Source organism: Limulus polyphemus, unplaced genomic scaffold (assembly GCF_000517525.1).
Source record: "Limulus polyphemus unplaced genomic scaffold, Limulus_polyphemus-2.1.2 Scaffold2372, whole genome shotgun sequence".
NCBI lineage: Eukaryota > Metazoa > Arthropoda > Merostomata > Xiphosura > Limulidae > Limulus > Limulus polyphemus.
Genome location: NW_013667982.1, coordinates 106,852 through 116,990, shown reverse-complemented (window position 1 = coordinate 116,990; position 10,139 = coordinate 106,852). Strand labels below are relative to the sequence as shown.

The 10,139-nt window shown below is 36.0% G+C and overlaps 1 non-coding gene across 1 annotated transcript; it reads left to right on the top strand.

The window, feature by feature from the left end:
- Positions 1-3,167: 3,167 nt before the first annotated feature.
- On the top strand, positions 3,168-3,239 carry Trnap-agg. Its single transcript has one exon. It is a non-coding gene; the product is annotated as a tRNA-Pro (tRNA).
- Positions 3,240-10,139: the final 6,900 nt, after the last annotated feature.

The window sequence follows — 10,139 nt, the reverse complement described above, 5'->3', positions numbered from 1 at the left end:
TTACCAGAGCCACGTGACCTCCGCTGTCGTAACAATATTAATAAACTATTTTTTACGTTTCTTTCGATCTGTCCTCACTTTTTTTATCTTTTCCGCGATATTTTTTAAATTCCTACCATTAGAATATAGGTTTTTTCTTTATTAATCCACCCTCATATAAACAAAAATACATCAAAGATACAAGACATATCATGAAAATGACTGTACATACCTGTATAGTAAAAAAGACAAGAATATTTACCTGAAGTACACACACACACACAGAAAATTAGTAGTAATAAACAAAAAATAAAAATAATATAAAACTTAATAAAACTTAAACGATAACAAATAATAGTAGAAAACTACGCATTTAATCTTGTCGACCCTCACTTATCAAATTGCCCAGATTCGCTCTAGATACTGTAGAAGTCCGACAGGTTGTCTTGTAGCCGAAACCGTAAGAAAACCAAATAAATTTTAGCTTTAAGTTGAGCTTTAAAGATATTCACAAAATGAGCGCCAACACCACACGATAGAACCTTACTACGAGTAGAAAAACTCACAAACTTAGCTATACACGTAAGCAAGCGTAACATCCTCGAGGAAGTTTAGGAAACTTGAAAAGATAAGAATCGAGAAGCTTCGTGGAGTATATGGAAAAAAAGACTACAAACTTCCATATAAATACGAGTAATCACACCCATTAAGTGAAGTAATCGATAAGTGATTTAATTCAGTATTAATAGCGAACTATCGAGTCAATTCAACTAAATATTATAATATAGTTTATCATTTAAGTTAGGCATAGGTAACATCGGTATTACAATTTCTGTTGGAACGTTTTGTGAACTTAGGCTTAGACTTTGTGTCAAAGTGAACACTTCCTGTAATTTGTAAATATAAGAAATAAATAATAAAAGGAATAAATAGAAGGAATAAATTTAATTCGTTATCCATACGTGGACTAAAGATGGAATTATTTTTACGAATTAATAAATCCAAAAGAGCCCGCTCAACGACAGAACACATTCTAATAGTGTTAAGCAGAGGTAAGATTAGTATTAACCTATATTGCGTTTTATGAAATTAGGCCTAAAACTTGTGTCAAAGTGAACGCTGTGGTGCTATGGGATTTTTTCAGTATTTCTAGCTGTATTTTAATATGTTGCGTCTAAAGTATTGCAGAATTATTTGAACTAATTTGTAAGTTGGACAAATTTGAAACTGAAGATAACGAATTTGGGTTATTATGTAGATCACACGTTTAATATAGATGGTGTGTGTATATATACATATATATAATTTACTTTTCCACATCGACTTTCGTATTAAATAAGATGACATTTCAAAAAGTATTCAACTGATATTTTTAAGTATAAGTTAATACTTTATTGTTGCCATATTTCTTAGCCCCATTCATAATTTTAGTATGAAGGCCTAATGTGTTATACAAACAATATAATTGCTAAAATCATTAATTAAATTTGGGCTTTTAACAGGACCAGGTAATTAATTACCTAAGGGGGAAGAAGTGCAAAACGAAAAGAACGTTAGAACGGTAATACTACTTCTCATTAAGCGCAGAACTTCAATCAAATTTTAATTTGAATAATGGTACCAATGAAAGTAAATACACTGTTAATAACCATAATGTTATAGTAACTCTTTTCCTAAAACCATTGGAAATACATGCTTCAGACTCAGTGGTTGTTGTGCTTATACAAGTCTTATTAAATTTTAAATCACTTTATACATGACATCGAAGTCATATTCGTATGATCAACAATGACACTAGGCAAAGTAAGCAGGAAGAATAACTGGAAGTGTTAGGATTCAATGAATCAAACCATTAATAACTTGTACTAAAAGTAAAATGAAACAACTGTAAAATTGAAAATAAAAAATTACAAATGTAACCGAGATACCTTTTATATTACATAACCCAGGCCAGCAAACTAAAGTTGAAAACAGCCACACATATTGTAACATAAGCCTGGTTACTTCCGTGCATAGGCTAGCGAACAACCAGCTACCGAACGTTACCATTGTCATCATTAATAATAAACAAGCTTAAACGAAGTCTCCAGGAAAAAAAACGAAACTAATACAATGAGTGGTCATCTGTTTACTTCCCATTTTTTGTTAAATGTTTTCAGATCATATATTTGTTCGCTTCTCTTCTGCTTAATAAGCTATTTATGCCACTTCAATGTCCAAGATAAAGCGCCATCTGCAGTGCATAAAAATATTAGAAAGAAGTAAAAAGGTTTATTTTGTCCTAAGGCTTTGGAATATCCCAATATCCCCCTTGCCACCCTCTCGTCAGCTCTGGCCCTCTCACTAGACAATGGTCAGGAAATTACCAACACGTACAAATGAACACCCCTTGTTAGACCAAAAGTACATAGTTAATATATTACTTGCACACTGGAGACTCGGCGATAAATTTGTGGGATTATAACGCTAAAAATTGGGGCTTGATTCTCGCAGTTGGTACGGAGTGGACAGCTCATTACGTAACTTTGCGCTTAAACAAACAAAACAATTACCTTACATAAAGAGAGTGGCACCCATCTGAGACTTGCACAACCTACAATGATAACTAAGGTTTATAAATTTCCTGTTTCAGCATTGAAAACGTAAACAAAAAATACTGTTGTTAAATGCCTCCGGATATCGCGACCTTCGCTAGGACTGTTGTTGTTTTTAATTATGCACAAAGCTACGCAAGGGCTATCTGTGCTCTGCCCACCACGGGTATCGAAACCCGGTTTCTAGCGTTGTAAGTCCGCAGACATACCGCTGTGCCACTGGGGGCCACTAGGACTGTCAGTGGACATTTTGAATCGTATGTATTTATTCGCATACAATTCAGTTAAATCACAACTCTAGGAATTCGGCGCATCCTATTTAACCACGATCGATTTGTTAATGTAGCAGTCGAAGATTTATTTCTTGAGTTAATATAAACAGAATACATTTATAACGATCAGGATGATCGATATAAATATAAACTTGATCGCTACATATAAGATAATTATTCTGTAAGATTATGAACGGTGAAGAGTTAGTATGAAATAAATAAATTCTTTTTTTGTTATGAGAAGGATTACTAACGTCTGCAGCATTTGTATCTTCGTGAAATATATAATACATATTCATATCGTATTGAGGATACATCATGTGGCTCGTTGGTCTAGGGGTATGATTCTCGCTTAGGGTGCGAGAGGTCCCGGGTTCAAATCCCGGACGAGCCCGACAATTTTTTTCCGTTACTATTCAATGTTTTTTTCTCCAATAAATTGCTTTACTTTTCGTTATTACGTCAGCAGTTACCAATTTTTTTTTCTGTCTTAACTTCCAATCTTCCTTTGTGGTTTTATTTCCACTAACCTTCTAGATGATATATTCCATGGAATCAATCTTAATGATTTTCTCTCCAGTGTTTGACCAGTATACGTCTCCAGTGTTTCGTTTTCCTGATTTTCAGAAATTCTTAAATAAGATACTTTACGCTGTTTTTACACGTTCTAAAAGAATCAACTTGCAGTAGTTCACATCCGCATTCTTCACTGTGTTACCTTTCAAACCTATAAGTTGTCATACACTAGATCAGAACATCGACAAGGCGTAATTTACGTTTTCTTAAAATTCTTCATTTACGTTAAATAATACGTCTTCATCCTCTAATACCCGAACTTGTCCGAACGTATTGCTCTGAAAAATTCAGGATTCTTTTCAAATAGCGTATAGGCGTAAGGCACAGCTGCGAACTTGCAGACGTTTCCGTCATGAAACGCTTTGAAAGAAACGGTATATTACTACCGTGACAGATTATAATATGAAATATTATAAAATTTGACAAAAAATACTTGACCTCAGTTGTTGTTATCGAATTTCACGCAGAGCTATTTGAGGGCTATCTTCGCGAGCCGTCCTTAATTTAGAAATTCTAGACTAGAGGGAGGGAAGATAGCTAGTCAACAACACCCACTGCTAATTCGTGGGCTACTCTAATTAAACAGTGGGATTTGACCGTCACTCTAATAACCCACCAATGACACAAAAATGTAGAGCTAGTTTTCTGATTTTATTTATTTTTTATTTTTTTGTGGATCCTCGGATTTACAGTCTTGCTCGCTAACCACTAGGCCACCCTAGGCTATGTTGTTAGTTGGAGGCCACAGTAACAATTATTTTACATATTATAAAATGAGTCGAAGAATTGATAATAATAATAAAAACAACAAAAATGTGGCTACTTTTTTCAAACACACGCTTACATCCCCCCTCCTCCCCCAGTTTTTGGTTGTTTAGCTGTAAGCTCGGGGGTTTTATGGGATGTTTGAAGGCAGGTCTCCGAAGAAAAGGTTGATTGAAGGACAGTTTGTGATAGACAGATTTAACGAAGGCTGGTCTCTTTTGACTGTCGACTCTTATCAGTGGTTTCATGGACCTTCTGTATTTACACGATTGTCCAAAATGTTGACACATCCTGTATAATTTTTTTGAATGTTGTTAGAAACGCATTCAACATTTCTGATATTGAATGGATCCATTTTACCTCCTGTTTCCTCAAAAAAAATATACACATTTTAAAATATTTTTTCTGTTAAAATAAAACACGAAACTAGATTTAGTTGCTACGTGTTAAAATAAAACGCCAAACTAGATTTAGTTTCTACGTGTTAAAATAAAACGCCAAACTAGATTTAGTTTCTACGTGTTAAAATAAAACGCCAAACTAGATTTAGTTTCTACGTGTTAAATTGAAACACCAAACTAGATTTAGTTGCTACGTGTTAAAATAAAACACGAAACTAGATTTAGTTTTTACGTGTTAAAATAAAACACCAAACTAGATTTAGTTTCTACGTGTTAACATAAAACACGAAACTAGATTTAGTTTCTACGTGTTAAAATAAAACGCCAAACTAGATTTAGTTTCTACGTGTTAAAATAAAACGCCAAAACTAGATTTAGTTTCTAAGTGTTAAAATAAAACACCAAACTAGATTTAGTTTCTACGTGTTAAATTAAAACACCAAATTAGATTTAGTTTCTACGTGTTAAAATAAAACGCCAAAACTAGATTTAGTTTCTACGTGTTAAAATAAAACGCCAAAACTAGATTTAGTTTCTACGTGTTAAAATAAAACACCAAACTAGATTTAGTTTCTACGTGTTAAAATAAAACACCAAACTAGATTTAGTTTCTACGTGTTAAAATAAAACACCAAACTAGATTTAGTTTCTACGTGTTAAAATAAAACGCCAAAACTAGATTTAGTTTCTACGTGTTAAAATAAAACGCCAAAACTAGATTTAGTTTCTACGTGTTAAAATAAAACTAGACCAAATACGGCTTATTTTGAAGAAAGTAATTACAGCATCTTCAGTGGTTTTATATTGTGTTAATAATAATAATTTGACTTAATAAATTAGATTTGGCAAAAAGGTAAATTTTGTCTTAACCCTTTTCTTCCTTAATTTGGTAAAATAGATTAGGAGGAATGCCAGAGTCTAGTGTAAACACACACACACCCCCTCCTCTTCTCGCCTTTTTAAGCTAGATTAGGCGGAAGGTTACAGTCTGGTGTCATAACTTAAAAGCTCACACCACCCTCCAATTCATACAGAGGATAGTAGGTTAGGATGATGAATTCTGTGATTGAATCAGAATCATCACGTGTACTACCGTGCACGATGTTTGTTTTTGTTTTATATTGAGGCAGACATCTGTTTTATGTAACACCTAATAGCTAATATCACGTGTTTTTTAAACTCGTTTCGGAGCTGTTAAAACACGTGATATTAGAAACGACATGTATGAGGTTTTGAGTCCGTTTTACTTCACCATACAGTAATAATCTAAATTTAGGTACGTGACTAATGTTATAACATTTCGTCGAATTCATTGTTCGATATTACACAGTGGACAAACTGTGTAATGATTGTATATGTATGTCAACGATTTTTTTACTAGAGGTGAAATTGAAAAGAGAATCTGTGACGTAGAGGCCTAATGCATTCTTCTATTGTCCCGTACCCTCTGCTGTGGACTGCAGTTTCGCCTGTTGAAGGCTCTTCAGTAAAGCTTGGGTCGGCGAACCAAAGAAACAGAGTTAGGCCTATTATAATGGTGAAATGTATATAATAAATATGTAATGATATTAGATTCTCTTTCCAATTTCACCTCTGGTGAAAAAGAAATCTTTGACTTACATATACAATCAAGAAACGATATGAGTTCTGGAGAGTATCTCCGGGATAGGGAGAAGAGTGTTCTCAAATTAGCACTAAAGTCAAGCAGTCACATTTTTGTCGTAGAGGGTAAAATGTTTTTGTTTTTTTTCTTATTTAAGAATTTTCTCGCGAAACTACACAAAGGAGTATCAGTTTGTGGCCATCCTTAATCTTGATCTGATAAACTAGAGGGAAGGCAAATAATTAATAGCATTCACAGCCAACTTTCGGGTTACTCTTGTCTAACCGAATAGTTGGTTGGTTGGTTTGTTTGTTTTTGAATTTTGTGTAAAGCTACACGAGGGCTATCTGCACTAGCCGTTCCTAATTTAGCAGTGTAAGACTAGAGGGAAGGCAGCTAGTCATCATCACCTGTCGCCAACTGCTCTTTTTACCAACGAATAGTGGGATTGACCGTAACTTTATAACGCCCCCACGGCCGAAAGGGCGAGCATGTTTGGTGTGACGGGGATTCGAACCCGCGACTTTCAGATTGCGAGTCGAGTGCCCTAACCACCTGGTCATGCCGAGTAGTTGGATACGGTCGTCACTCGGAATAGACGAGAATTATGAACTGTTGGATAAACAATCTGAGCACGATAACCTATAGGCCCCTTATTAGTATAATTCGGATCTTTTAACTGCTGTTAAAGTAACTCGAAGGTCATTTCATTAACTAACAGCAGTACTAATTGTTATTAAAGTTGAAATGCTCTAGCTGTAAAGATTGTAATTTTACTTCATAACTGAATTAACAAACTTGATGTGCGCGCTTGCCGAACTGTTCTCTGATATTTGATATTTTCAACCCGAACGGCATTTTATGTGACACGTGGGCTAAGCGATTAAGTCAGATACACCGAGTTTCAGATATGGACATGCGAAAGTGCTCGCCGTAGAGATAGCAGCCAACCAGCTTTTGTCACCTATGCAACCGGTATTAATTAACCAAACAGAGGGATTAACTGTCACAATTATAACGCACCCACAGCTGAAAATGGGGAGCACGTGTTAACCAAATATGGAAAATTGACGGAAGAAAAAAAAGAGAGAGTTTGTTTGTAATTAAGCACAAAGCTACACAATGAGCTATCTGTGCTCTGCCCACCACGGGTATCGAAACCCGGATTCTAGCGTTATAAGTCTGCAGACATACCGCTGTGCCACTGGGGGGGGCAAAAAAAAAAAGAGAGAGAATTTCCATGTCTCAGTAAATATAGGCTTGGAGGTTTTTTTTTAGAAGTGTCATGTGACTTTAAGAATAATAATAAATTAAAAAAAAAACGTAAAGACAATTAAATGGACAATTCGAATTATCTCTCTTAGAAACAAAATTTACGCGTATACGTAATTTATACTACAAACACAGCTGATAAATTCGTGGCATCTTTCTCTCCCAGGACACGCAGTGATAATTAGTGCGTGAAAACTTGCAACGAAAACTGAACATTTGATACTTTATTTCTCTCTATCGACCCTTCTTCCTTCGTTCAGAAATTTTATAAGAGTTTCGGTGTTTACTTCGGTGTCAGCTAGGGTTTTACCGGTTGTGGAAAGTTACGATTGGTGCGCTGGCGGGAATTTAATCTGTCTTATTTATCATAGCAGTCGACACATAATTTGCGGGTCACGGGTTCAAATCCTGTGACCAAACATGCTCGCTTTTTTAACCGAGGGCGCGTTATAATGTAACAATCAATCGCATTATTTGTTGGTAAAGAGTAGCCCAACAGTTGGCGGTGGGTGGTGTTGACTAGATTCTTTCCCTCTAGTCTATCGCTTCAGTGATAGGGACGGCTGGTGGAGATAGCTCTTAGTAGCTAGGCACGACATGGAGAGGTGGTTAGGGCGCTTGACTCGCAATTTGAGGGTCGTGGGTTCAAATCCCTGTCCCACTGTGGATCCTAGGTTTCGTGATTTGCACCTTGTTGCAGCCGAAAAAAACAAATTGCATTCTGCACTTTAGTGCCGTGGGTGCGTTATAAGAGTAACGGTCAAATCCAACTTTTCGATTAGAGTAGCCAACGAGTTGACGATAGGTAATGTTGACTAGCTGTCTTCCATTTTGATTTGAATGTAATTCATGTCCACCATTTTCAATAGAGTTGGCATTTATTGTTTTGGTGTGTCAGCCATGCAGATAAAACACATAATTACAGTATTTTGACTTGAATGTGTGTTCCTCTGGGTTTCACAATCATGTAATTAATAATTGCAATATCTTACTGAGGACGCTTCATATTACATAGGCCTGCGATGGTTTTATTAATAAGTCTTGAAATTTCTACATGTTCTACAGTAATTCCAGTACGCTGAATCCTAAAATTATATCCATTTTTCTCCATTACGTACAAAATTTTCACAAAACGTCATAACGCAATACATAAAAGAAAGACCACAACACGTAGTTTTGAGACTAAAAGACGAAGCTTTCACAACAAAAAATCAGGATGAATGAGGATGCATATTCGTTTGACATCAATGTTCATCCCTTTTCATCTGTTCGTTTGTTAACAAGTCGGGCCCTGGCATGGCCGGGTGGTTGGGGCGTTCGACTCGCAATCTGAGGGTCGCGGGTTCGAATCCCCGTCCCACCATACATGCTCGCCTTTTCAGTCGTGGGGGCGTTATAATGTGACGGTCATTCCCACTATTCGTTGGCAAAAGAGTAGCCCAAGAGTTGGCGGTGGGTGGTGATGACTAGCTGCCCTCCCTCTAGTCTTACACTGCTAAATTAAGGATGGCTAGCGCAGATAGTTCTCGTGAAGCCTTGCGCGAAATTCAAACCAAAACCCGCGAATCTAGCTTTCTTCACTTTTAAGAACGCAAACCTTTTTTTAAAAAAAAACAACAAACAAAGGGTCGGCTCCCCCAGTACAATGTAATTTTCGTTTTTTTTCCCCCCATCTTACGAGGTTTTTCTGTTGCCGGAGAAAAGGAAAGTGAGAGGATACATCAAAGTCTTATGTAAGTTATATACAAAAACAATAATCTATCCACACAAAAAAATAGTTCTTTTATAAATGTTTCTTTACTCTGATGTTTTGTTTCGTGTAATTTACCAGACGTTTTCGGCTCATTTGGTCTATATCCTGTAAGTCCTTCTGTATTTTGTTGCTGCTCTTTGAATTATCTATTTTATTGTTTAGAACCGCTCTTTTTGTCTCTCGTAATGTTCATTTTTGATTGGTACAATAAAGAAGGTACTTGATATGAAGTGAATTTTTCTACCACTGATATAATATATTATTAAAAAACACTGTTGTTTTTTAATTTGTCACCACGCAGCTGGTTACACTCAAATTGTTGACCTTGGTTTCTACTAGACACATAGCTACACTAACGTAGGCAGAGTTAGAATGTGCAAGAAAGCCAAGACTTGTATACGTAATATACAACAACGTCACATGTACTACAGTTAAGCTGAGCACGTGAGAATGCAGATGGTTTTGTTCCGGGTTGGTGATCTCCTCGTTCTCCTTTACTGCTGTATTTTTATTTTTTTTCTTCAACTGCTTTGTTACGTTTAAACATCTGTTTTTCTATAAAAGTATATTTAGTAGTAGATCAGGCTCTTTTCTTGGCTGAGATGACAGAAACGCGTGCGACTAAACGTGAGCTCGAAACACTCGATCCACGTGCACATTTTGCGTTATTGTACTTTTTTTAAGAGACACTGTATTTCGACTTCCAGTACGTGCTCTCACTAGATCTGATCGGTAAAACGTTCAAACTTTTTATATTGGTCTTTAAGTAAGATAACTCCCCCCCCCCCACCCACTATTTATAACTGAAATTTATGTGAAACAACTTTCTTCAGTTCTTATGCCTTCAGGAGAAGAAGTACTTATTAAGTAACAACACACTGGAACTCTGAGGGGTGGTCGTTTTAAAAATAAACTACTGGGACA